At 41.2% G+C, this 25,717-nt stretch overlaps 1 protein-coding gene across 2 annotated transcripts in view; it reads left to right on the forward strand.

Annotated features, from left to right (window-relative positions):
• Positions 1-2,829: 2,829 nt before the first annotated feature.
• Positions 2,830-25,717, forward strand: part of LOC121319518 (synapsin-3-like) — a 223,186-nt gene continuing 200,298 nt past the window's right edge. For both annotated transcript variants that reach the window (XM_041257035.1, XM_041257036.1), the window contains exon 1: positions 2,830-2,917. The gene's annotated coding sequence lies outside the window, so the exon portion shown is untranslated. The remainder of the gene's footprint in view (positions 2,918-25,717) is intronic.

A 25,717-nucleotide genomic window follows, 5' to 3' on the forward strand; every position in this document is an offset into this window, starting at 1 on the left:
CTGATTCTGTGATGTAGACTGTGTACTGATTATCTATACTCAACTGTGCTGATTCTCTACTCCACTGTGTGCTGATTGTGATATAGACTGTGTGCTGATTATCTACTCGACTGTGTGCTGATCCTGTGATGTAGACTGTGTGCTGATTCTCTGTACTAGACTTTGCTGATTCTCTACTCGGCTGTGTGCTGATTATGATGTAGACTGTGTGCTGATTCTCTACTCGACTGTGCACTGATCCTGTGATGTAGATTGTGTGCTGATTCTGTGGTGTACTCTGGGTGCTGATTCTGTGATGTAGACTGTGTACTGATTATCTGTACTCAACTGTGCTGATTCTCTACTCCACTGTGTGCTGATTCTCTACTCGACTGTGCGCTGATCCTGTGATGTAGATTGTGTGCTGATTCTATGGTGTACTCTGGGTGCTGATTATGTGATGTAGACTGTGTACTGATTATCTGTACTCAACTGTGCTGATTCTCTATTCCACTGTGTGCTGATTGTGATGTAGGCTGTGTGCTGATTCTCTACTCGACTGTGCGCTGATCCTGTGATGTAGATTGTGTGCTGATTCTGTGGTGTACTCTGGGTGCTGATTCTGTGATGTAGACTGTGTACTGATTCTCTGTACTCAACTGTGCTGATTCCCTACTCCACTGTGTGCTGATTGTGATGTAGAATGTGTGTTGATTCTCTACTCGACTGTGCGCTGGTCCTGTGATGTAGATTGTGTGCTGATTCTGTGGTGTAATCTGGGTGCTGACTCTGTTATGTAGACTGCTGATTCTCTACTCGACTGTGTGCTGATTGTGATGTAGACTGTGTGCTGATTCTCTAGTCGACTGTGCACTGATCCTGTGATGTAGACTGTGTGCTGATTCTCTGTACTCGACTGTGCTGATTCTGTACTCAACTGTGTGATAATTCTCTACTTGACCGTGCACTGATCCTGTGATGTAGACTGTGTGCTGATTTTCTACTTGACTGTGTGCTGATTCTCTACTCGACTGTGTGCTGATTCTATGATGTAGACTGTGTACTGATCCTGTGGTGTACACTGGGTGCTGATTCTCTACTTGACTGTGTGCTGATTCTCTACTTGACTGTGTGCTGATTCTCTACTCAACTGTGTGATGATTCTATGATGTAGACTGTGTGCTGATCCTGTGGTGTACACTGGGTGCTGATTCTGTGATGTAGACTGTGTACTGATTCTCTCTCTACTCGACTGTGTGCTGATTCTTGTGGTGTAGACTGTGTGCTGATTCTTTGTACTCGACTGTGTGCTGATTCTGTGATGTAGACTGTGTGCTGATCCTGTGGTGAACATTGGGTGCTGATTCTATGATGTAGACTGTGTACTGATTCTCTCTCTGCTCGACTGTGTGCTGATTCTCGACTGTGTGCTGATTCTGGGATGTAGACTGTGTGCTGATTCTCTGCTTGACTGTGTTTATTCTCTCTACTCAACTGTGCGCTGATTCTGTGATGTAGAATGTGTGTTGATTCTCTACTCAAATGTTTGCTGATTCTCTACTCAACTGTGTGCCGGTTCTTTGATGTAGACTGTGCACTGATTCTGTGATATAGACTGTGTGCTCATTCTTTGTACTCTACTGTGTGCTGATTCTGTGGTGTAGACTGTGTGTTGATTCTATGATGTTAATTGTGTGCTGATTCTTTGTTCTGGACTGTGTGCTGGTTCTCTATACTTGACTGCGTTGGTTCTGTGATGTAGACTGTGCACTGATCCTGTGGTGTAGACTGTGTGCTGAACCTGTGGTGTACACTGTGTGCTGATATTGTAATGTAGATTGATGTCTACTAGGAGCTGAGCTGATTGCATCACACTCATTTTGACCTAAGCTGGATTTGAACCCAGGCTTCCAGAGGTAAAAGGAGCTACAGCAACCACTTACCTAATTAAAATAGTGGACATGTATAATGGTCAATAACTGATGCATTGAATGTATGTGTTTTTGGATAACTAGCTGTAACAGGCAAGTAGAACTAAAGGGCAACTACTACACTTTGACATAACACACTGTTTAAGTAATTGAAAAAGAACAACTGTGAATGATTGACGCATTATAAAAAGCTAATGTGAAAGTAAACTTCAGGAAGCGGGCATTGTTGAATCACCACTTTGTTTACATTAGGCACCTCCAAATAGTTTCAGCGGCAGGCACAAAAGCTATTCCCTCTTTGAAGCGTTCTGGTTTACTGAAGAACGTCAAACCTGGCAACTACCTGCTGCAGCAGGGGGTATGAATGCCATATGGAGCTCGGGGAAGCCAATATATATATATGCTAAGGAATATCTCTGAACATTTTACAAGGAGCACTATACAAAGATAACATTTTCAGAGTGTGAATATCCATTTCTTAGTTCTTAAAACTAATACCTGCTTTAATGTTGGATAACATACATTAAACAGACCTGTATTATTTAACATGGGAATCAGGTGGAGGCGCTTTTGACTTCATTAAATAATTTTTAAAACGCTTAAGACACAATTCAACTCCAGTAAACCATTTCCAGCGCTGTTCCATCTCTTTGCCTAAATTGCGATTAAAATAGCTTCAGTAAATAAGTAATAAAACCCCACTTTTCGGAGCTGCATAAAGCGTAGCTATATAAAACGATACTTCAGAATTCCCAGCAGCATGTATTAGTAAAATATGTATCTTCTGTGCGAGAACTGGTGTAAGCAAAAGGAGGGCCCTAATTTAATTTTCAATCACGATACGGCCAATAGGATGAAAGATAGAGGAATACAATAGGCGCTATCCCAGAATGCTTTGTTACGCAGCGGACCAGAGAGAACGGGTATAGCATCTTCTGAATGTAGGGATCACAGTACAAACCGTGCAGCTACAGTCAGAGCACACTGGAGTAACTGCGTGCTGACAGGTAAGGCAATTTATTAATACAGACGCGTACGTGGAGGGGTGGGGGGGAGAAAAAAAAAAAACTGCCCAAAATAAAATTAATAAATGAACCACATTGTTGCTTGGGGTTTCTGAACCAGCACGTTGCATTCATACATTTTATGTTGTTATTTTAATGCAACAACCAATTAATATCCAAGCATAAATATGATTTGTTCATTAAACGTTGCTTTTTTGTCTGTAATAGATAAAATGAACAGCTGGTGTGCGAGTGCTTTTTGTGAAAGGTATTTCAAAGCGTTGAAATAACTGTACAGAGACGTGAGTAGGAACTCGTAAGAAAAATGACTGGTTAAATTGTGCAATGGAAGGACGTTGGAAATAACAATATTATAATAATATAGATATATATATATATATATATATATATTATATTATATATATATTATATAATAATCTAAAGCAGGAATATATATATTATAATTCTATATTATATATATATATATATATATATATATATATATATATATATATATATATATATGTGTGTGTGTGTGTGTGTGTGTGTGTGTGTGTTTGCAAATACAATTCCACGTTTTTGTTACATTTGTTTAATAATAAAATGGTGGTGTAATTGAATTTTGTATCGGCAAAGTCATAATTTTTATTTTACAAAAACAAGATTTCTAATTTGCATTATTAGTGGAATGACAGTGCAGTAAGAAGTTCATATACAAAAGGTAGTTCAGTAGGGTGTTTTGCACCTGTTGAGAATTGATGCAGCTTTGTTTCGAATGTCTTTCCTACCACTCGGACTGTCTGTGTCCTTGGGCAGGATATTAAAAAGTAATCGCTGTGTTTATTAGAAATACTACCCTTCATCACATTCATTATATAAATTAGAATGATTGAGTTCTATATAACACGCATATGAAACAGAGTATCCTTATTATGAACATGCGTAATATTTATTTTACGTTACACGTATAGTGCACTATATTTTCATAACATAGCGTTTGTATGCACATACAAAGGGGCTAAAGAATATATGAAATGTCAATGCAATATAAATTGTTTTGTCAACATTAGAATTTGTTTGTAGTGTATAAATCTCGCTATAGGTGTTACCAAGTTAACATTACATAGCTGTTATTTTTCAACACTAATGTGTTTTAATCCTTAATATAGTGGTGGTGTTTTTCAAAGGACTAAAAACATATCGTGACAAAGAACATTTAGCTTTTGATTAATTTGATGGCAAAGGAACAAATACTCATACGTGTTCTGTAGCTCTTTAATCAAATGGACATGCTCTAGGTACCTCATAATACGAGGTGGCGCATACAATATATACATTGTATATGTAACACACACTTTCGTGTTACCGGGGCTGTTCGTCCTTGACGAATTTATGGAAGTGACGTTCCTGACGTGTATTCACTTGGTAATACGATATATAAAAAGCTTCAGTCACAGTGGACGAGACATCAGAACAAATTAAAGTTCCATAAGCAACGTTCAAAAGTGCCCGCTCTTCTGGAGAACACATTTTGCAGGAACCGGAGGCTGGTACCCACTCCTGCTTGAGGACATTATAAACACACTTTTTTTTTTTTTTTTTTTTATTAAATTTTTTGACTTATCTGTTGCTTGTCAAAATACTTTGCACTTGTGTGTGCTAGCAGCTCGATCCATCTTGTGGCTGGAGTTGTGCTTTCTTTCTTAACAGTGGTGGTTTTCTGTAAATTGCAATTCCAGAAATGCTAGAGAGACTGTCTTGTCCTGCATCAGCCCTCAACCATATTCTCTATTTCAATTGCAAAATATGGCTCTGAAGTTATGGGTTTAATATTATGATTGAATACATACTGCTCAGGTGATTCATGCTGAGATTTTGTACAAATCGTTAGTTTGCCTTCCGTAAACCTGGTTCCCTGAAAGAAGATGGCCACCAATACACCGTTATGGGATACGCTCCTGCCTATTGGTAGGTGTCACTGAGCTCTTACTATCAAAGCTGCCGATAGGCCCTCTTCCCTTGGTGACCCCCTCGATCCCGCCTCCCAAGGGTACTTAACCATCACGCAGGGGAGACTCGCTCTCTTTCGCAACGAAACCGTGATGTCGACTGATGCGACCTCGCAGTTGGTGGCCATCTTCTCTTTCAGGGAACCAGGTTTATGATAGGTAAACTAACATTCCCTTTCAATTCAAAGATGGTCACCAAAACATTGTCATGGGAAACGTGTACCAGAGCTGTCATGAGGGAGAAAAGAACGGCAGCGTATGAGGGATGCTAAATCCTGCCTGATCAAGGTCAGCAGTGTAAGCATGCAACCTCGAGGACCCTAGTGCCCATAAAGGGCAATGAGGGATCTATCACATTCCTCTTCGGTACCAGAAAGTATCACGAACAACTGAGGCTGAGGCGGGGCTGGCGGTGGAGGTTGTCTAGGGCGGAAACCCTGGAACCGCCTTCTAGGTTGTTGCTGTGTGGGATGGCTACGTCCACCACGCTGAGGGAGGGTCCTGCTTCTTGTCTGAGATGAGGCCTGTAGGCGATGCCTAAGGTCACCTGGAGGGGCTGTGGGAACTGGCACCGTCCAGTGACTGTTCGCATCCGAGTAGAGTGCCAGCGGCTCAACCTGACCCGTGCCAGAGTGGGGGGTGGGAGCAATGCGGCCTCCTGTCTCGACGCATCGTGTTCCCTAAGAGACGCTGTAGGATCTCCTCCACTGCTGGGCCTAAGGTGTGGCCTGGTGATATGGGCGTGTCCAACAGCACGGCCTTATCAGCATCAGGCACCCACACAGCTATCTGTGTGCGACCACTAGACCCGCCAGACTCGGGCCCAGGGTCTGACCTTGCAGGCCGGAGATCTGGAGCAACGTATGTGATAGCAATCACAACTCCGTGGCAACCGGATCTGGGAGTGGGGCATCATGCAAAATCCCATCCAAGTACGCAACCAGCATACTGGATGTGTTCATTAAGTGGGTACTCTGGGCTCCCGCCATGTAAGCCCTCCGGACGTGTGTCCCCATCAGCCTGCACTGCAGGTTCGGGCACACAGGGTCCCTGGGCATACCTCCCACCGGAGGAGCCTTAACCAAGGCTGCGATGGTGGAGTCCACAGGGGAAAACCCGGCCAGGGCCAGCTTCTCTGCACCCTTCAGCGAGGCCAGAGGAGAACTGTCTCAATTGTACCGCCGCTGTGGCTGGGTGGTTCCGAGAGGGTTGAGCTCGGGGAGCCACATCATGCTGTCGAAAGATGTCCAAGGAATCTGCAGGTACACCGCCGCATGCCCCATAAGTGCAGGGCACGGACCCTGCCAGTGGTGGCGCGCTATTAACCGAGGCAGCCTCGGAACTATGGGCCATATCAGCCTGGAATTCAGGCTCCATCTTGACCTCCACCTCTTGAGGGAAAGAGGACTTGCCCCATGAGTAGGCTTTAGAGAGCGCGTCCTTGTCTGAACAAAGCGCCTGGTTGAGGGGGCATGGCTGGGAGGGCCCTGCTGTGGGGGATGAAGAATGCCCCATGTGACTCTCCAGGCGATTCGCGAGCTGTGCAGATGTCGTAGGAGCCTTTCAGGGCTGAGGCGGCGTGATCAGGGCCTAGGCACCGAGCACACATGTTGTGTCTGTCCTCCTGCGGGATATTGGTCCCACAGGCCTCACAGGCATGGAAGCCAGCCCTGCCCGTCATAGCGCAGGGTAGACTGCACACTGAACACCGCATGCACTGAGCACTGTGGGCACAGAGTGTCGTGTAGCGCCGGGTCTAAGGAGCACCAAGTACTGTGTGCACCACGTCCACCGATCATGGTGCAACAATAGATACTGCTTGCACCGGGCACGCGTGCGCCGAGCACCGCGTGCCATGCAGCACCGAGTATAATGTGCACGTAGCACTGCAAGTACCGTGCAGCATCGGTATAATGTGCACCGCTTGCACCGAGTTCTGCATGCACAGATGCACTGAATACCGTGCAGCTCCAGGTACCGAGCGGACTGATTACCGTGCAGTACCGGTGCACTAGTCTGTATCGGTACAGCGAGTCAATGAGCACCGTGCGCACCATGGTACCGAAGTAGCATGGGCAGAGTCTTACACACTGCGGTGTTAAAAAACACTGGGGCAGCTGTGTATGGTGCCTACCCTGTCCGCGTGGTCACACACCTGAGCAGCGCATAGCGTACAACAGGGGGACAGGGCTGAAGCCCCGGCGGGCGATTGACTTTCACACACAGTAATACAAAACAGTTTTTAAAAACAAAAAACAGTTAAAATATTACAGGACAGATGGGGGAGAGCACACTATCTGTTGATTGAGCGAACTACACCAGAGGTGAAGGCCCGTGCAGCCTACGTATGTCTCAACCCAACAGTGAGGGAAGCCTCGGTAAGGAGTATACGTGGCTGGTCCGGCTGAAGCAGCCGCGCTGCAGCTTGTCCTCTGCACAAGCACGGGGATGCGTAGCTACAATCAAAACAGGCCAAACCTGTGGTCCGCAGGTGGTTGGTGGGCTAACTCGACAACGGGGACAAGGCAAGCCCAGCCCTGTGAAGTAACAGCGCTCTCCGAGGCAAGAAAGGGTGAAAAACACACACAATTCTTAACACTAATACTTACCAGACAGACAGAGAGAAGCAGCCTGACACGCGGAGTGAGCAGGTGCTCATAGTTAGAAACAGAACAAAAAGGCAACACATTTTTAAAACTACTACTAAAAATGCATATATTTGCATTTTGTCCAGTGAATTACAAGGTCCGTATGTCTAGTCTCATGAGAGTAACAGAGCTTTAAGTGCTGTTTCTCCCAGGCACCGGATTTGAAAAGGTGTTAAAAACTGCGTTCGAGAATAAAGAACCATACCAGCTAAGACGAGCTTTATCTCCAATAATTGTGACCCATGTGGGGTTAATTGGTGTAACGGTTACCATTGCTTAAATGTTTATTTTCTACTAATTATACATCCAAAATATAATTAACCCCATGGTGCCCATTTCTGTAGCACATCTGATCCAATGCTTAGCCACTCCTCTGTTATTATTTTTTAAACCCAGTCTCACAAGCCAGAATTTCATATGCAGTACAGTAAAAAGTGTTGTAAAAGAAACAATCTAGTTACAAAGTAGCTTCTTATTTCCAAGGGTATTGTCATCATAGAAACATCCCAGTACAGCAAAAACATAAAATGCTTAGAAACCCAGCACTGTTATTCCACTACGGCTCACCTGTTGAAATCTGCTTTATAGGTAGCGTGCTTGTTTAGGGGCTTAGTGGATTAGTTCTGCCAGACTCTGTAATGGGATCTTGGATAACAGTCCCTTCAGAGAGCAGTGCAGATGGAAAGTGAAAGGAGAAGCCTCTTTTTGGTGCCTCCTGATGGCATTGTTAACAGCATTTGTAAAGTATCGGAGGGCCAGCAGCTGTGCAGAAACTGGCTTCTCCTACTACTTGAGCCCCAATCCCCACTGCATTGTTGCATTGCTGTGTATCAGTACACTTTTATTCTTCGACGCGAAGAAGCTTGGCTGTATAATCTGCAAGTCGTGAGTTAATACAATTCAGGAAATATAACTCTGGCATATGTTGTATGCTAGTTTGTTGTGTTAATGAGAACTGACAGGCAGGAACATAAAAAATTTAGAGTGTTTTTTTGTTTTACTGAAGAACAGGACATGTTTTAAAGCAACCGTAGCCAATATATAGTGAGTATAAAATCCAGGGGTTTTTATTAACTGTCATGCCACTAGCATAATACAATGTAGTGGTCTGGACTTAAACAAAAAATAAATAGTGCACCAACTGTAATCTAGTGGCTTTTTTTAAAAATAAAATCATCAGTTCATTGTATTATACGTATAGTCCGAGAGGTCTGTAGAAGGACCGGAGTCTACGATAAGTGTGGAGAATATTCATGATAATTCAAAGAAGTTATCATGTTCACCATGTGAACAGACGCGATCAGTGGTTCAAATATTGATTATCTTACACTTAAGAGCAGGAAGCATTGGGTTCATAGAACTCCAATTACCCGGATTCTGCGGTAAGAAATTGCAGTGTTCATTGTGAAAACACAACACAAAATAACACATTAACATCCAAAGTAGCACTATAGCATTAAAATGTTCATTACAAAAAAATTGTGCCTGAGTTACAAGCTCTTGCAGTATCTAGAAAAAAAAAAAATCGTAAATACGGATTGTAGCGTAAAAGGAAAGCGTAATCAATCACACTGCAGAGTCTGCAGCATCTGTTATGAAACCACTGCTATCCGAACCTTCACCTCCTGAATCGTTAAAGCACAGAGCAACTTCTCTAGGCAGTTTTTTCTATTCATATTTACTTTATTTGTGCATGGTTATTGTGCATGGTGGGGGGGATTGTGGGTGATCATTCAAACTGGGGCACTGACTCGGCAGAATCCAGTAAATACTTTAGAGAAGGAGATGTGATACCTTTTATTGGACTAACTAAACAATAATTACATCTATCAACAATTAAATATTATGAATGCCAAAAAACAACGACAGATTTTCAACAGAACATGTGTTGAAGCATGGTTGTTTGCACAGTGGTGAGGTCTTAACCCATTATACTGTACCATGGGGTTAAAGGCTGCAAAACAATAACGCAGCAGTATATACCAATGTGCTTTGTGATCCAGTAACTGTGCTTATTCAGGAAATCCATGCACAGGGTTTGCTTTTCTTTGCATACATAGGGCAAGGTTCTCAAAGCTCCACATCGTTATTAGAACAATCTTTTCAGATATGACAATTGCACCCAATGAAGTTACCAACCCAGAAATGAAATGTAGAGGCTTGTTCGTAGTCTGAATTTGTTTTCTACTCATTTTAGAATTGTAATGTAAGTTTTTTGTTCCTTTCAGACAAAAACTGCGCTAATGGTGATTTGGAGGAAATAGCTTTGAAAATGAAGCCCATAGTCCATTTACGCAATGCTAGGGAGTTCTGGAAGTGTGTCTTATTATTTGTATGCAGTTCAGGCATTCCAGTACCTCGCTGTACTGTAGCCATTGTGCATTTGACTTGACATGTTGAATAAGCTTTCACTGCTTGTTAAGCCTACTCTTGGTCCTGTACATTGTACAGACAGCTGGTTAGGGAGCAGGGAACGAGATATGCTTGTGTGCTGAAAGGCAGTGTAACAGGGCGAGAAGCCCTGTATAGTATTGTTTGTTTATTTTTAGAACAGGGTCTCCCCCTCCGCCCCTGTGTTATTTTGTATTTGTGTATTATAATTTATTTATTGTATTTGATGGCGTGTTATTGTTTGTTTGTGTGTATTTTGTGTGTGTGTGTGTGTCTATACATATATATATATATATATATATATATATATATATATATATATATATATATATATATATTTGACAACACCTGTGTGTTTTATTGTATTGTTATTATTATTTGTATTCGTGATGGCAAAGCCGTATGTTTTGTATGTGTTGCAGCGGATTTGTGAAGCCCCATCCACATTAAAAAAAAAAACCTGTGCAGAATGTGGCCAAGGGATTATCAGATAATTGATAGCTGGTTAATCCCTTGGTCACTAATATAAAATCCTGCAGCTCTACCTGCTCTGTGTGGGAGTTCGGAGGAGGAACGGGAGAGCGAGAGGAGAGAGAAACTTAAAATAAAACATATAAATAGGAGCAGTGAAGGCGATTGCCCAGCCTGACCTATCGTTTGTGTTCGAGATTTGTTTTATTTAAAAACCTTTTATTTTCACTCTGTGAGCAGTGTTTTCTGTTTGTTTAAATATTTTATTTTTGTGTTCTTGAAATAATTGGCGTACGGCGCGTCATTTGCACTGCAGTACCTTATTTGTTTTTGTTCCTGCTTTTGGCCTGACGTCACCACATACGTCCATCCTGTCACAGGCAGCTATACAAATCAATTCAAATTTTGGATTTTGACCCAGGTTTATGTCCTCTTATGATGCACACCACTGGTTTTCCTGCTTGTCCTGCAGTAGCATTAATTTACATCTGTCTGCCTCATGTCCCTAATGTCCCACCATTTCAGACATTTTGCTTAATATTTCCATCAAAAACTATTTTCTGTAAAAAGGTTGCAAAAAAAAAAAAAATATTTAGATGGTAATGCCTTATAGGTTAGTTTTTCCAGGATACCACTCTGACACCCTATTTATAAAGTACGTATATTTTGCAGTCCCTAGTGGCTCAGCTAGTAGAGACCCTGCTGTGGGGAGTGTGGAGTCAATCAGGCAATATACAGGTTCAAATCCCAGTCCTTTTAGAAGCAGTGTGATAACCTGTGATCTCCAAGGGCTGGGAAGGACTTATCAGCTGGGCTTGGTTCATCTCTGTGTGCCACAAAACCGGGTGGCAGCTGGTCAAGCAGAACTCTTACCTGCCAGAAATCACAGCATAGGGTCACTCAGTGAATAAAATTCACTTTTTTTATTATGAGTTCTGAGGACACCCTTGTGCTTGTGGAAAGGCTTGCTCTCTGACAGTTGAGACGCGATTTGTCTGCAGATCAATAACGGTGTGGATGCCAGCAGGGCAGCACGTTTAATGAGCTGCTCGGAGACCCCTGGGGGTCTAGGCTGAATTAAGACGCTTCAAGCATGGTCCAGTCCCTAGTCTAAAATAAGACGGAAATACGGCTCTGTGACAGAAGTACAATGATTCTTGGTTGTAAATCTCCCTCCTGAACAGTGAGGGCACTAAGCAGCGAGAACAGAGTTCTTTGGACAGGCTGGTCTGACAGTTCTTTCCCAAGGTCGAGAAGTCAGCCAGTCTGGAAGAAAGCGAGACTCTGTTGCAAGAACGCATTGACCCGGTAAGGAAACAATGTGGCAGATTGGAGAGGCGGTTGCACTCGTTTACCAAGGGGTCATGTGTGACAGCATAAAACGGAGAATCGTAATCTGTTGGTTGGTATTAAGTAACCCAGAAGGACCTGTATTGTTGTTGAAAAATTGTGAGTTTGTTTTGTTCTATTTGTTACGTGTTTTCACTAGACAGCTAACATGTTCCGGAGCTGTCACCAGAGGCCAGCACAAACCTGGAACAGCACTGCACCTGTATCACAAATAAAACTGTATTTGCACCACTAGCACTAATTCATGCACTAACAGACTTTTGTTTATGTGTTTTGTGTGGGTATATAATAAAAACAGGATTATTATTTGCGGGGCAACACAGGGATTATAAATTAAGTAATATTTGCCTCTGTATTACTTACCTCGTTTATTATTTACTGTTTGTTTTGTCGTCAGGCACTGGATTTAAATAAATAAAACAAACCTTTTCACCTGGATTGCCATTGTCTATCTGTTCTTTAAGCACCTGCACACTATCAATCACTTTGCCACAGGCTCCCAATATTCATTCCTGGTTTTACTTTGAGTTTAATGAGACACATCTGAGCTTGTTCCCTATACACTGGGGCTAATCTAGCTCATAGTAAAACCTGGAGTGGATCAAACTGTTATGTAATGGTACTTCATTTTGACAATGTCAAACTGGAAACTAATGAGAAAAACAATATAAATGGCCCTCGCTGTAAACAAGTTATTTCTTGCTAGTGTTAAGTTACTTTTATTCTACTGACACAATTATCTGTTGAAATTTTGATGAAGTTGTGCCCCAAGGAGGGGGAGTGTGTGAGCATTATTGTGGATTGTACAGAGTCTTAGATGTAGCGTGGTTTTAAAACAAACATTTCTTATTTGTTTATTGGAAAAATGTCAAATATGCCTATTTTGAGTGGTTTGTTTGTTTGTTTATTTATTTTTAATCTTAATCTTAGTATTATTAATGTAATTTACCAAAAAGATGACGTCTTAGAATACACACACACACACACACACACACACACACACACACACACACACACACACACACACACACTATCAAATTGGGTACTTTAGCACATGTGAGTGTGTGCTGGGAGAGAGTAACTTAAATGTGATGTGTGAATGCACTGTATCCCAAATCTATTCTCCGGTGTCAATCACACTAAATCTAGTAAATATAACGTTGAATAAAATTATAACATTATCTATTAGTTTTAAATGGAGGGCAGAAGTAAAAACGAGTCTAAATTTCCATTATGCAGCAATAAAATAAACTTGCTGATGGTGGGAATTATACAAATACTGTATTTATAATTGAGAACGAAAATATAGAAAGGTATAGTGCATTTAACCTAAAACCCACCGTCCCGATAATAGGAAATATGGCCATTAGTCTCTTAATGCAGTGTTTTGTAAAGAAAAATGTTGGGAGCTTACCTTTTTGTTTAGTATTTGTGTAATGAGCAAGCTCAGCTCGTCTCATTTATTATTTTTTTTACAATAATCAGATTTCACCCTCTGACTGTGTAGTACTGCGGTCATGTGTTTGAGCACATGGGATGCAGGGTAAGAAAGGGCAGCATGCTTTGTTATCTTCTTTGTGTAATACACCCCAAACAGAGCAGAGCATGATGATTCAAGTGGAATGCGTGGGTGCGAGCATTCTGCAGCCCTGTTGTAAGCACCTGCTTTTGAGTCATCACAAGCAGACCTTGTAGACCTGTCAGTATTCTGAGTACAGTTTACCACATTCCTCATCATTTTGAGAATAAATGTTTGGAAATCCGTCTGTTTGCAGGTTCTGAGACCTGTTCTAGCTCCAGCTGCTGCTACTTTTTTTTTTAAATACTTTTTATTGGATTTTGTAACTAACGTGTAATTTTACATTTTACAGCTCAAACACGTTTTGAGATCAATCTGCTACTAGGAAATAAACAACCTCAGATGGGCCAAATGGCCTCCTCTAGGTTGAGTTAGTGCAGGGGTTGCAGTGGGGAGCCGGGTTGAATAATTGGGCATTCCAAATTAGGAGAAAAATTGGCGGGGCGGGGGCTGGGGGAATAATTGCCTATTCAAAATTAGTATATTAGTTTGTTTTATTTTAGTTCATGAATAAAAGATAAAACTTAAAACCGAGGTCCTGTTGTAAGTGACTCTGCAGCAGCAGCAGTTGTTGATCCAAAGCTCACTTTGGATAAAACCGTCTGCTAAAATGACTAATTCAAATAAACAGGCTCCGCCTTGTTAAACTCATCTATTGTTGTGAGAAGTGTTTCTTTTACTCTAAAAGACAGTGTTAAAGCTCCCGAACGTTCCAAAGCAACCCCCATTTTGTCACAGTATGCACTAGACATATACTGAAACATGCATACATCTTGCGTATAACTCGACCTGATATAAGAAATCTGATGGTGCTTTCTGCAGTATCGCCATATCTGCGATGATCCCAGGAATACCCCCACATACACTGGAACTGGATGGTCGTCCATAGGGATTCCCAAGTGTTGCCAAACATTTTGCATCAGCTAGAATTTTAGGATTGAGACTTATACTTAAAAAGAAGAAACTATATTACACAATTTACATATTATTTAACATAATGTGACAAAGAAACTACAAAATGATATCGCAAAAGTCTGTCGGAAGTCATAAAAGTAGTACAGTCATGATAGATTTCAAAATGTCAAATTTTTCAGTTGTTGTCAGTTTTTCAAAGCAGTATGTAATTCAATATGCTAATGTAATTTAGCAGGATTCATTCGGCTTCATGAAGCAAACTTAGTTAATTCTATAGGGAGTTGCAAACCTTTTGGCCATAGCTGTATTATGTGCTGCTGGCACAGACACATGTTCTTGTAGCTGCAACAGAAGTTGTGTGTGTGTCAGAGTTTAATTGAGAGTTCCTGAGTGTTTGCGCTCAGCTGGTTTACATGCTGTGCCCTCACTGTGGGCATTGCCGCTGGGAAATGGAACAGCAGCTCAGTGAAAAGCTTTCTCACTCCTTTATATTCAGCCCGAGTGCTGGAACAAGAACATCAATGCCAGCCGAACCCGAGCCTCTGGACATTGCTAGATAAATATACATGGTTTGAAACTTCTACTAACCCTCCCATCCTGGGTTTCAGAACTTAATTTAAGTATATTACTGAAATAGTTAGCCAGGGGCTGGTTGCATAAAACTCCTTAAGTATTAAGTTTAACCCCTTAAGGTGCACAAGGAATTGAGTGGTTGTTCAAACGGTTTCTTCTTATTTGAGAGTAACTCAAGTATAATGAGTAAACTGACTATTTGGAGGACCAAGTCTGTCTGTAAATGTTTAGCCCTGCTTCGTGCACCTCATTGCATGACATAGGAAAGTTAGCATAATTGCATTCGTACCTTAAAGGGTTAAGCAGAATACTTAAGGATACATTTCCCTTAACTAGGGTATTGACTCTTAAATGTGTTAAACTGCTTTGTGCAATGCCCGTAAACTCAAGGAACACTCAAGGGGGCATTTAAGATGTTTTATGTAACTGGCTACAGGAGTTTTAATAAACAGTTCTTCCCTTATAGCTGCATGAATAACTCCTATTAAACCTGCATACTCAGGTATGATTTAACCTTGCTGTGATAAGTGCGGTCAGTTCATTCAGAGCAGATTTACTAGGGGTCTCATTGTTCAAACTCCTGGCACCTACCTGGTCATTTCAGTAGTACTTCGTTTCATACCCTGTTTATACGCTGCCGTACTGAATGAATTTAGTAGCTGGTAGTCGCCGCAAAGCTGAGAGTTTATTTTTATTTATTTATTTATTTATTTTAAGTTCACATTTGCTATTGATGAAAGGAGATTAGAGGAGTTGATTTCAGCAGTTTACCAGTAACCTGGCAAAAGAACATTAGAACACTGAAGTGTTGATGCAACAAGTGGTCCTGTGGAACTTAAATACAGCTGTTGGCATTGTGTCATTTGCAATAGATTTCTTTAATACAAATTAGTATTGAATCTATATATGGTACAGTACACTGTGCATGCACAACACATTGCAATAATTAAATTATTATTAAGTGGGGGTGGAAATAATTTGCATTTATTTGTTAAATGTGAGTGATATTAACCAGGAGGTCCCAGTAGCCAAAGTGATATTACCAGGGGCTTGTCACCATTATATTCTGGCATTCAAGATGTAGTGATAACAGGGGGAGGCTGGTGCAACATTAACAGGAGATATTCACTTGCTTTGGCTGTATATCCAGCTGTATTATATTAATTAAAACAGACTTTGGGTGGGAAAAAATCTTCTCTTAAGTTTTTAATTATTTACTGAATGACTAAATTTAAGCACATACATCTTTTAAATGTGACCAGAATTATATGGGTTGTGGTTCAATCTCTTATAATTTCAACATACATTATGTTATATCTATTGTCAATACAGTATAATTAAGACTTGAATGAATTAGAATTGAAACCAGATTACATTTATTTAATTCAGTAGTACAAATATACCTCCATTGCGTTTAGTTATGTGAGGCGGTTACCAGCATCAAACAGCAGATTTAAGATAATGGTAAAGTTACAGTGGCTCTCAAAAGTATTCACCCCCCCTTGGACTTTTCCACATTTTATTGTGTTACAACATGGAATTAAAATGGATTTAATTAGGAGATTTTGCCACTGTTCAACACAAAAAAAGTTCATAATGTCAAAGTGAAAAATAAAATCTACAAATTGTTCTAAATATTAATTACAAATATAAAACAGAAAATAATTGATTGCATAAGTGTTCACCCCCTTTGCTATGACCCACCCAAATAAGCTCTGGTGCAACCAATTGTCTTTAGAAGTCACATAATTAGTTGAATGGTGTCCACCTGTGTGCAGTTAAGGTGTTTCACATGATTTCAGATTAAATACACCTGTCTCTTGGAGGTCCCACAGTTGGTTAGTACATTTCCTAACAAAAACTACATCATGAAGATGAAGGAACATTCAAAGCAAATCCGGAATAAGGTTCTTCAAAAGCTCCTATCAGGGGTAGGATAGAAGAACATTTCCAAGGCATTGAATATTCACAGGAGCCCAGAAAAGTCCATTATTAAGAAATGGAGAGAATATAGGCACAACTGTGAATCTGTCTAGAACAGGCAGGCCTCAAAAACTGAGTATCCGGGCTAGAAGGGCACTAGTCAGGGAGGCCACCAAGAGGCCTATGGCAACTCTAAAGGAGCTACAGTCTTCCACGGCTGAGCTGGGAAACACTGTGCATACGGCAACAATAGCGCGGATGCTTTACAAAACTGCCCTTTATGGGAGAGTGGCAAAAAGAAAGCCATTATTGAAAACAACTTGCATCAAGTCTCGGCTAGAGTTTGCCAGAAGGCATGTGGGAGACTCTGAGACCAAGTGAAAGAAGATTCTATGGTCTGATGAGACCAAAATATAACTTTTTGGCCTCAACGCTAAGCTCTACGTTTGGCACAAGTCTAACACCGCACATCATCCTGAGAACACCATCCCTACAGTGTGCATGGTGGTGGCAGCATCATGCTATGGGGATGCTTCTCTGCTTAAGGGTCTGGAAAGCTTGTGAAGATAGAGGGCAAAATGGATACAGCAAAGTACAGAGAAATCCTGGAGGAAAACCTGCTAAAGTCTGCAAGAGACCTGGGACTTGGGAGAAGATTCATCTTCCAGCAGGACAATGACCCCAAACATACAGCCAAAGCCACACTGGAGTGGCTTAAAAACAATAAGGTCAATGTCTTGGAGTGACCCAGTCAAAGCATGGACCTTAATACAATTGAGAATATGTGGAAAGAGTTGAAAATTGCTGTTCACCAAAGGTCCTGATCCAACTTGATTGAGCTTGAGCAATTTTGCAAAGAAGAATGGGCAAAAATTGCAGTGTCCAGATGTGCAAAGCTGGTACAGACTTATCCAAATAGACTCATGGCTGTAATTGCTGCCAAATGTGCCTCTACCAAATAGTGACTCAGGGGGGTGAATACTTATGCAATCAATGATTTTCTGTTCTCTATTTGTAATTAATTTAGAGCAATTTGTAGATTTTATTTTTCACTTTGACATTATGAACTTTTTTTGTGTTGATCAGTGGCAAAAACTCCTAATTAAATCCATTTTGATTCCATGTTGTAACACAATAAAATGTGGAAAAGTCCAAGGATGGTGAATACTTTTGAGAGCCACTGTACCTGTTTCTACTGTGAGGCATTTGTATATCACTCCTTCAGGAGGAGGGGTTGTCTATAACTAACCTTCCTTTTATACTGAAAACATACCATTTAAAATAAGATGGGGCCCCTTCACTATACACAGCTCATTATACTTATCACCCAGATATCACCTTATGATAGACACCACAGGTTAACTATAGATCAGTACTTGTATGTTCTCTTGCCAAAGCTTGATGCAATACCTATCAAAACCATGTCTTTTGAACACTCAGTCATTTCCACTTGACATGTTTATCTTTTGTACATAGTTCACTGAGCACATAATTCAACATCACAGCTCCCACTTATTCTCACTCCAGTTGTTGGTTCACTTCGTATCCATGATCAGCACATTTCTCTGCACTGTACCTTGTGACTTCAGGTTTCAGCGCTCTGGACAGAGCTCTTCAGGGAGTTCACCTCCTCCCACTCCCTGGGTTTGGACTGGGAGACGTGTTTGATATTTCTGCTTAAGAGACAAGTCCGAATTGTAAAGACTGTGACATCAATTGTTTTAATGATTGTTGCAAAGGGACTCGCACTATCAGGATATTATGTCTGTTCTCACAGATTTTATATATATTTAATTGTTATTTTATAATGTAAAGTTATTCATTAGGGAACTGTGTGAGGCATGTAGGTGACTGTTTTAAATAAAAGGATCAAAATCTCTCTCTCTCTCTCTCTCTCTCTCTCTCTCTCTCTCTCTCTATCTATCTCTATATATATATATATATATATATATATATATATATATATATATATATATATATATATATATATATATATATATATATATATATATATACACAGAGCTCTTTTTCATTTGCCATTATTTTTTTAAACTTGCACAAATTCTGGTGAGATGATAAATAAGTGCAATATATTTTTGTCATTTCTCGCGAATATGTTCATCAGAGTTTTGTATCCGAGTACATGTCAAATATTTGTATATCTGTCCCTGCACTAGTAACAAAACACCTCAATATCTCAGGCTGTGCACAGAGCTGGGTCAGGCTGCATAAAGCGATTATTCCACAGAAATCGGGCTGAGGTATTGGTGTTGATGTGACTGATTTACCATTTAGAGTGAAACAAGTGAAGAAAACTGCCTGGGTTTGTGGTGAGTGCTGCTTTTCTTAGACATTGTGGCAAACAGCAACCCACACAAACCCTGGCAGCTGTGTCTTCACTTGTTTCACTCTGAATGGTAAATAACCCAATCAACACTGATGCCCCTCACCTGTGGAGAGCTTGATTTGAATAATCAGTTTGTCTAGCACTAGAGAGAGGTGGGAGAGGACCCTCAAAATCAAATAATAAAGGCAATCTTTTTGTTTTCGTTGTGACAGACCATCATAGCATGTTCATTCAATATTTACTTGCTTCTCAACAAATGTGCTTCTGTTTACTCTAAGCTGTATCTGCATGCACACAGTAAGAGCATAAAAAAGGCTGTCCAAGCTTTTTGGCTAAAAGAACCAGAGTGATGAACAAAGAGCTGTAAAAACATTTTCTTAGCTCTTAAACAGGTTTATTGTTTTAACACGTCGTTTGTTTCAGCATTAACAGCCACAGCTCTTACCTCTAAATCAAACGAGATACTGTCGAAACTCTGCGAGCCATACAGGGACTGAAATCAGTGGTCCTCGGGTAAAAGGCAAACTTAATACAAATGGAGAGAGAAGGATGAGTTTTCGAAACCTGAATCCCCATCCAGAACAAGGTGACTTTTTGTTATGTTATTGTGATTCAATATGTTTCCTTGATATTTACAAACTCTAATTTTGTTAACTGCAAAAGTTCAGTGAATGTCACATCAAATTACATAAATACAGCTTGTGTTCTGATTTTTTCAAATAAGTATATTTGTCTCAATCACATATTCACATGTGCGTCAGTAGCAATAGCTGCAATATTGCAGAAGCTGGTGTTGATCATCACTCATCACCATTATGAAAAACAATGAATGTAGTTAAACTCAAATCCTGTTATGTATTTGTTGTCTGGTTCATGTGTGTATAGTTCTGGATTTCAGGGTCAGAAACTGTCCCATCACTGTTTCTGTTGGTATTTCCTGAGATGATGATGATGTAATTTGGAATTAACAGAATTCGAAGATCCCTTAGTCTATAGAGTGTGCAGATTTATGTGGTCATGTGATGTCAAGTCACCCCCGAGACCAGGGCTGGCCAAAGCTGGCCCTTCCACTCCTGGTCTTTGTTCCATACCTGTTCTAAATGGTTTAATTGAGCTAATTTTTTAAACCTCCATCCAGACCCTGAAGTAGTTCATGATCTCATTTTACCTGAAACCTGGAGTGGAAGGCCACTCCAGGACCGTGACTGAACACCCCTACCCTAAACCTTTTATAAGCCATACAGGAGTTGTGTGCAGATATTCAGGAACAATGCCTGGAATCCATCTCTATGACCTCCACAAGGGGCATGGATGTGGGAGTTTTGCAGACATGTACAACATCTAGTTACAAGCAGTAGACAATGGCTAGAGAAGCAACTCGCAGAAACCTTCCATACCAGACAAGACAAACCTGTTTCTACTAAGAGTGTGCCAGGGGCTCAGCATCATAGACTATTAAGAACACTCTCTGATACAGGATACCCGATTTAGATGACTTCTACATGCATACATAGCTTCATTCCTGTGTGTTCCAGGACTCTTTGTATCTTAACCTTTCCAGCTTTTATATGTCTTCATTCCTGTGTGTGGCAGGAAATGGCGTTGTGGTGACGTCAGACCAGAAGAAGGAAGCACAGCAAAAGGTATCTGCAGTTCAAAGAGACGCGCAGCGTGCACCGTTTTATTTAAATAACAACAAAAATAAATAAACTAGTTAAACAAAAATAACACTGCTCACAGAGAGAAAATAAAAGCTTTAAGCAAAAATAAATCACAAACACAAAATACCATATAGGTCAGGCTGGGCGATCGGCTTCACTGTTCCTATAGTTTTCTTAGTTTTTAAATTAAACTCTCTCAAGTTTTTAGTATGGATGGGGCTTTCTGTCCACACAAAACAATACAAAAACAATAAAGAAAGCACACAGCGGTTCACCGTCATACAATAAATAATACATAAACAAAACACACTGCGCTCGCCGTCACCTATATATACACAAAATAAACACAATAAACAAATACAAAATAACACAGGGGTGGAGGGGGAGACCCAGTTCTAAAAATAAATAAACAAAATACATTAAACAGCAGGGCTTTCCTACCGCCCTGCTACATATCCCCCTCCTTGTGCGAAGCACACCTGGCCCCATGGCCACCACCCCCCTCAGTCTCAATGTCCTGGAAGAGGGGTCTGGAGTAATCCATGGGGTGGCCATGTTGGGAGGTCCTCCTCCCCCCACTCCTTCGTGGCTGTTAGCTCCCTCTTCTGGGGCTTTAGCCACTGTTCCTCCTGCCCGAAAGTGCGGCTGGGGGAGCTGGTCTCCTGACCTCCCCCCCGTTCTTTGTAGCCGGCAGCCCCGGTGCTTCCTGCGGTCCTGCAGGACTAGTATCGGCCCCAGGCAGAGGCTTCGCCGACCCCAGGTGAAGCGGAGCCCTCGCCGACCCCAGGTGAAGCGGAGCCCTCGGCAACCCCAGGCGAAGTGGGACCCTCGGCAACCCTAGGGAGAGACACAAGCAGCCCAAGGCGATGCGGAGCCACAGGCAGCTCCAGGTGATGTCGAGCAACAGGCATCCTTGGGCGATGCAAGGCAGGAATCCTTGGGCAGTGCGAGACAGGGCAGCATGGATCTTCGGAAGGCAACAGCAGGAGGAGAGCCAGGCCTAGCTGTGGTGCGGGGGTTGGCCCTCTTCGCAACCACTTCGGCTGGGTGTTTTTCCCTCATGCTCCCCTCAGCAACCTATGCAGGGGCTGCTCAAGTACAGCAGCATCCTGCCCTGGTCCCTCCAATGCTGACCCGAGAGGCAGCTCCTGCTTCTCTCCCTCTAGTGGGGTTGGAGTCAGAGGCAGCTCCTGCTGTGGACACACCGACTGCCCCCTCTTGGGCTCGCCCTGCTACACTGTGCCATCCAGGTCTTTTAAGGACTCTTTGTATCTAACTCCTGTAATGAAGAGATTTTGTATTAAAACTTGATGAATCACCCAGTTAGTATATAATCCTAATATTAAACCCATAACTTCAGAGCCACATTTTTCAATTGAAATGGAGAATATGGTTAAGGGATAATGCATTTGGAAATCCATACAAACTAGACGCTTGCTGCTTTGATGGCTCTGGGACTGTACAGTACATCCGCTTTCTGATGTCCCTCATGCTAAATTTTAATGTTGCCTTTTTACCTAAACAGCCACGTTGTAAGCGTGATTCACCAAGTCATTCTGTCAATGGGTACATCTTTGGAGTCTGCTCGCATGTTTTGTTTATACTGCAATTTAGTTTTTTTAAGTACATAGGGTAGATTTTCAGTTTGCCTTTGATACAGTACTGCACCTGTTGCATTGCCTGATGGTTTTCCATCACAGCAGGTACTGTATATTGTTTCTAATTGTCAGCCCATAGCAGAAACAGCCCATTGCTGTTCAAACAGGATGTGGAATAGAAATGTGCCTGGCAATCGTTCCAATAATGTGTTTCAACCCTGCGGTGTTCCTGTGACAGGGAGGGTGTGTGTGTTTGGGGGCAGTCAGTTTTACATGTACTGTAATGCTACACAGACCGCGATCCCTCAAGCTCTTTGTGTGTACACTGGGGCACTCCCTAGCCTCCCTCTAGCTCATTAGACATTGTCAATTTAATTGATTACTTTATTTAATCAGCATAAGCTTTGGCAGTTTGCGTGCTTGAGAGAGAGTATGAGCTCCGTGGAGCGCGCGATCTAGTGGTGATTCAGTGGATGAAATGTAGTAACTGAGTAATCCTAATCAACAGAAACAGGGAGGAGGGACAGAACGTTTAAACACAGTGATGTGAGTTCAACCTGCTGCACAGGCCTCAGTGTTCTAGTTCTCCTAAAACATTCTCATGCAGTCAAACCTGTTTCTAGCGTACTAGATACTGTACAGTGATATTACGCAATCTAGGTGTGGTGCGGACCCCCGTCCATCCTGAGGGGGAAGACAAATCAAGGACCATTGGGTGTCCATTGCAATGGAGAATGATCTTTTTTTATTTTGCTTGTCGCACAGAATCTGTGAAAATAGCACCTGAGGGTAGGTTTTTATAACTGAAGAGTTAGATTTTTTTTTAAGTGCAAAACGGTCACAGAATTTAAATTGCTATTTAATTATTTTTTTAATTCCATAGCAGTATACAAAAATAAATACAATCCTAGAGAAAAATCCTAAATATTCAATATGCTGTTAGTGTAAGAGCATATTTAGGTGGTCAGAGACCAGTTATTCATCACTGATTTAAAAAATAAATAAATAAACAACAACAACAACAAAAAACACAAAACAAGTGTGTGCTTGTTTGTGAACTCTGATAGAGGAGGGCTATGAAGCTCAGCTGGGCTGAGTAAGTGGTCCTCCTGGTAATTAAATATGAGTCATAGAGTGAACTTCCAGCTTGTAGGAGGATTTATTAGGAACTGGGATCAGGAAGAAAGCTGGCTAGGAGCAAAGGGCTGCAAAAAGATTAATGGGTGTCATTTCAGTGACTGATTAATTGCTGCTGCTTTGGGTTTGAGAGGCAGGGCTTTATTATAGGGTGCTGGAGTGTGGGTAGCTTGTCAAATTGGCTGTCCTGTCAGAACTGAAGGCATTAGAATACATGTCTCTTGTAACTGTTTGTGCATTCTTGCAAACACGATGATCAAAGTGTCTTATGAGATGACACTTGGCATTAGAAATGAAGAAAAAGTCTTGGTGCATAAAAGAATCAGATGACAGCCACTGTTTAGAAGAATTTTGTAAAGTGAAGGTTTTAACAGCATGCTGAGAATTTTGGCTTTGTTGTAAAAATCTTGAAGAGATAATATTAATTAGACTGTTGGTTTGCTTAAGCAGACCCAGGTTTCTAGTGGTGGGTAGTAGGTAGGGAAGGGATTTTTTTTTTTTTTTTTCTGCCCATGCAACACAGTTGGTGTGTTGTGTTTGGGATTCATGCCTAGGAACTGAAAACTGCAAAGAAACTGTGGCTACAGGTTCTTTGTAATAAAAAGAGGGCATGAAAAAGGTTAAATGACTGCTACAAAAAAAATATATATAACCAATTATTTTCAAAGCAAAAATAGTGACAATGAATGCAGGGAGGCAAAATAAGCTGCGATCGGCACAATCCACTACCTGATATATTTGCACCGGCTACTTTATTAAAAAAAAAGATTATTTTCGGGTGTTATCATTCCTTCCACTTTTTGTCGTATTGTAATGTAAGGTGATATATAGTACATAATAGCTATACATATGCACCAAACAAACCTTGTATGCCTTTGGTTGTGCTATCGTAACAATATGTACCCACGTGCTTGTGAGATATTGTGACTTCATTTATAGAGGCTGTATGACTAAGAAGAAAGGCATGATGGGATATCAGCTGTTATCAGCTGACATACAAATACTTAAGTGCAGAGGTGCTGGATGATTTAACTGCGGTTTCATGCACAGTTGTGGTGGTGACCAGTGAATACTGTTGTGTTCAAAAAAATTGTTAAAATGAACAGTTGCATTTAAAAAATATAGACTAGCCAAAAACTAAAACAGACGTGCATTAACAAAATGCCCTGAAAACTTAACATAAAGAAAACAATTTAAATGAAGCAATAAGCTCAGCAATTAAGCTAAAAAGGAAGTGAAAAGGTTACCGTGGTTTTTTTTTTTTTTTTTTTTAACTCCAATAACCCTACATTATCTTTCCCCAGTCAAATCGTAGAGTGCCTAAATGAGCACGGTAATTTACCACAATAAACAGTAATGAAAGAAAATGTAGAACAAAACAAAGCGCAACCAGTTAGTCAACGAAGACAACACATTATTTAAATTCTTTGTTGTATTATATATTTAAGGTAAGGCAAGTTTATTTTTCCGTTACGTGCTCCCGGCTATAATGTTCTGGCACCAGGCTGTACAGAATTCCTGGGGAGAACCCTGAATATACTTTCCCAAAAGTTTAATTGGCGGAATTCAAATTGAAAGGAAAAGAGAGGTTACAGATGTAACCCCAGTTCCCTGAAAGAGAAGATGACCGCCAAACTTTTGAGGTTGCATCACTCACATTCGCTGGTTCAATGCAAAAGAGACTGACGTCTCCACGTAGTGATTATTTATTACCTCTGTGAGGTGGGACCGAGGATGTTACTCCACGGAGGGGCTTATCGTCAGCTTTGATATGAAATTCTCAGCGAATACCTGACAAGCAGGCGTATCCCAAAAGCATCATTGGCGGTCATATTCTCTTTCAGGGAACTAGGGTTACATCTGTAACCTATCGTTTTTATTCTTGCTTCTTTTGGTACATACGACAAAAGGTTTACTTTGCTAAGTGTCGCAACAAAGATGCAAATGCAATATGTCTGTGCTGCGACTGGCCCGTCTTAGTACACTTACCCCTCAATGCGGAAGTTAATTGCCACTGATTGATACTCAGTTAATGAATGGATTTATTTAACACCTGTCGACCAAATACTACACCCCTAGTTTTAACCCGTTCTGTGGTATAAAGGGCTACCTTATCCAGAGGGAGCACTATGCACAGTCGCTGGAAACTGGAAATTGTATTTTTCAGGATATCATATCCAAAGATCTACGGAGACACTGTT

This window comes from Polyodon spathula, chromosome 8 (genome assembly GCF_017654505.1).
Source record: "Polyodon spathula isolate WHYD16114869_AA chromosome 8, ASM1765450v1, whole genome shotgun sequence".
In the NCBI taxonomy this organism is placed as follows: domain Eukaryota; kingdom Metazoa; phylum Chordata; class Actinopteri; order Acipenseriformes; family Polyodontidae; genus Polyodon; species Polyodon spathula.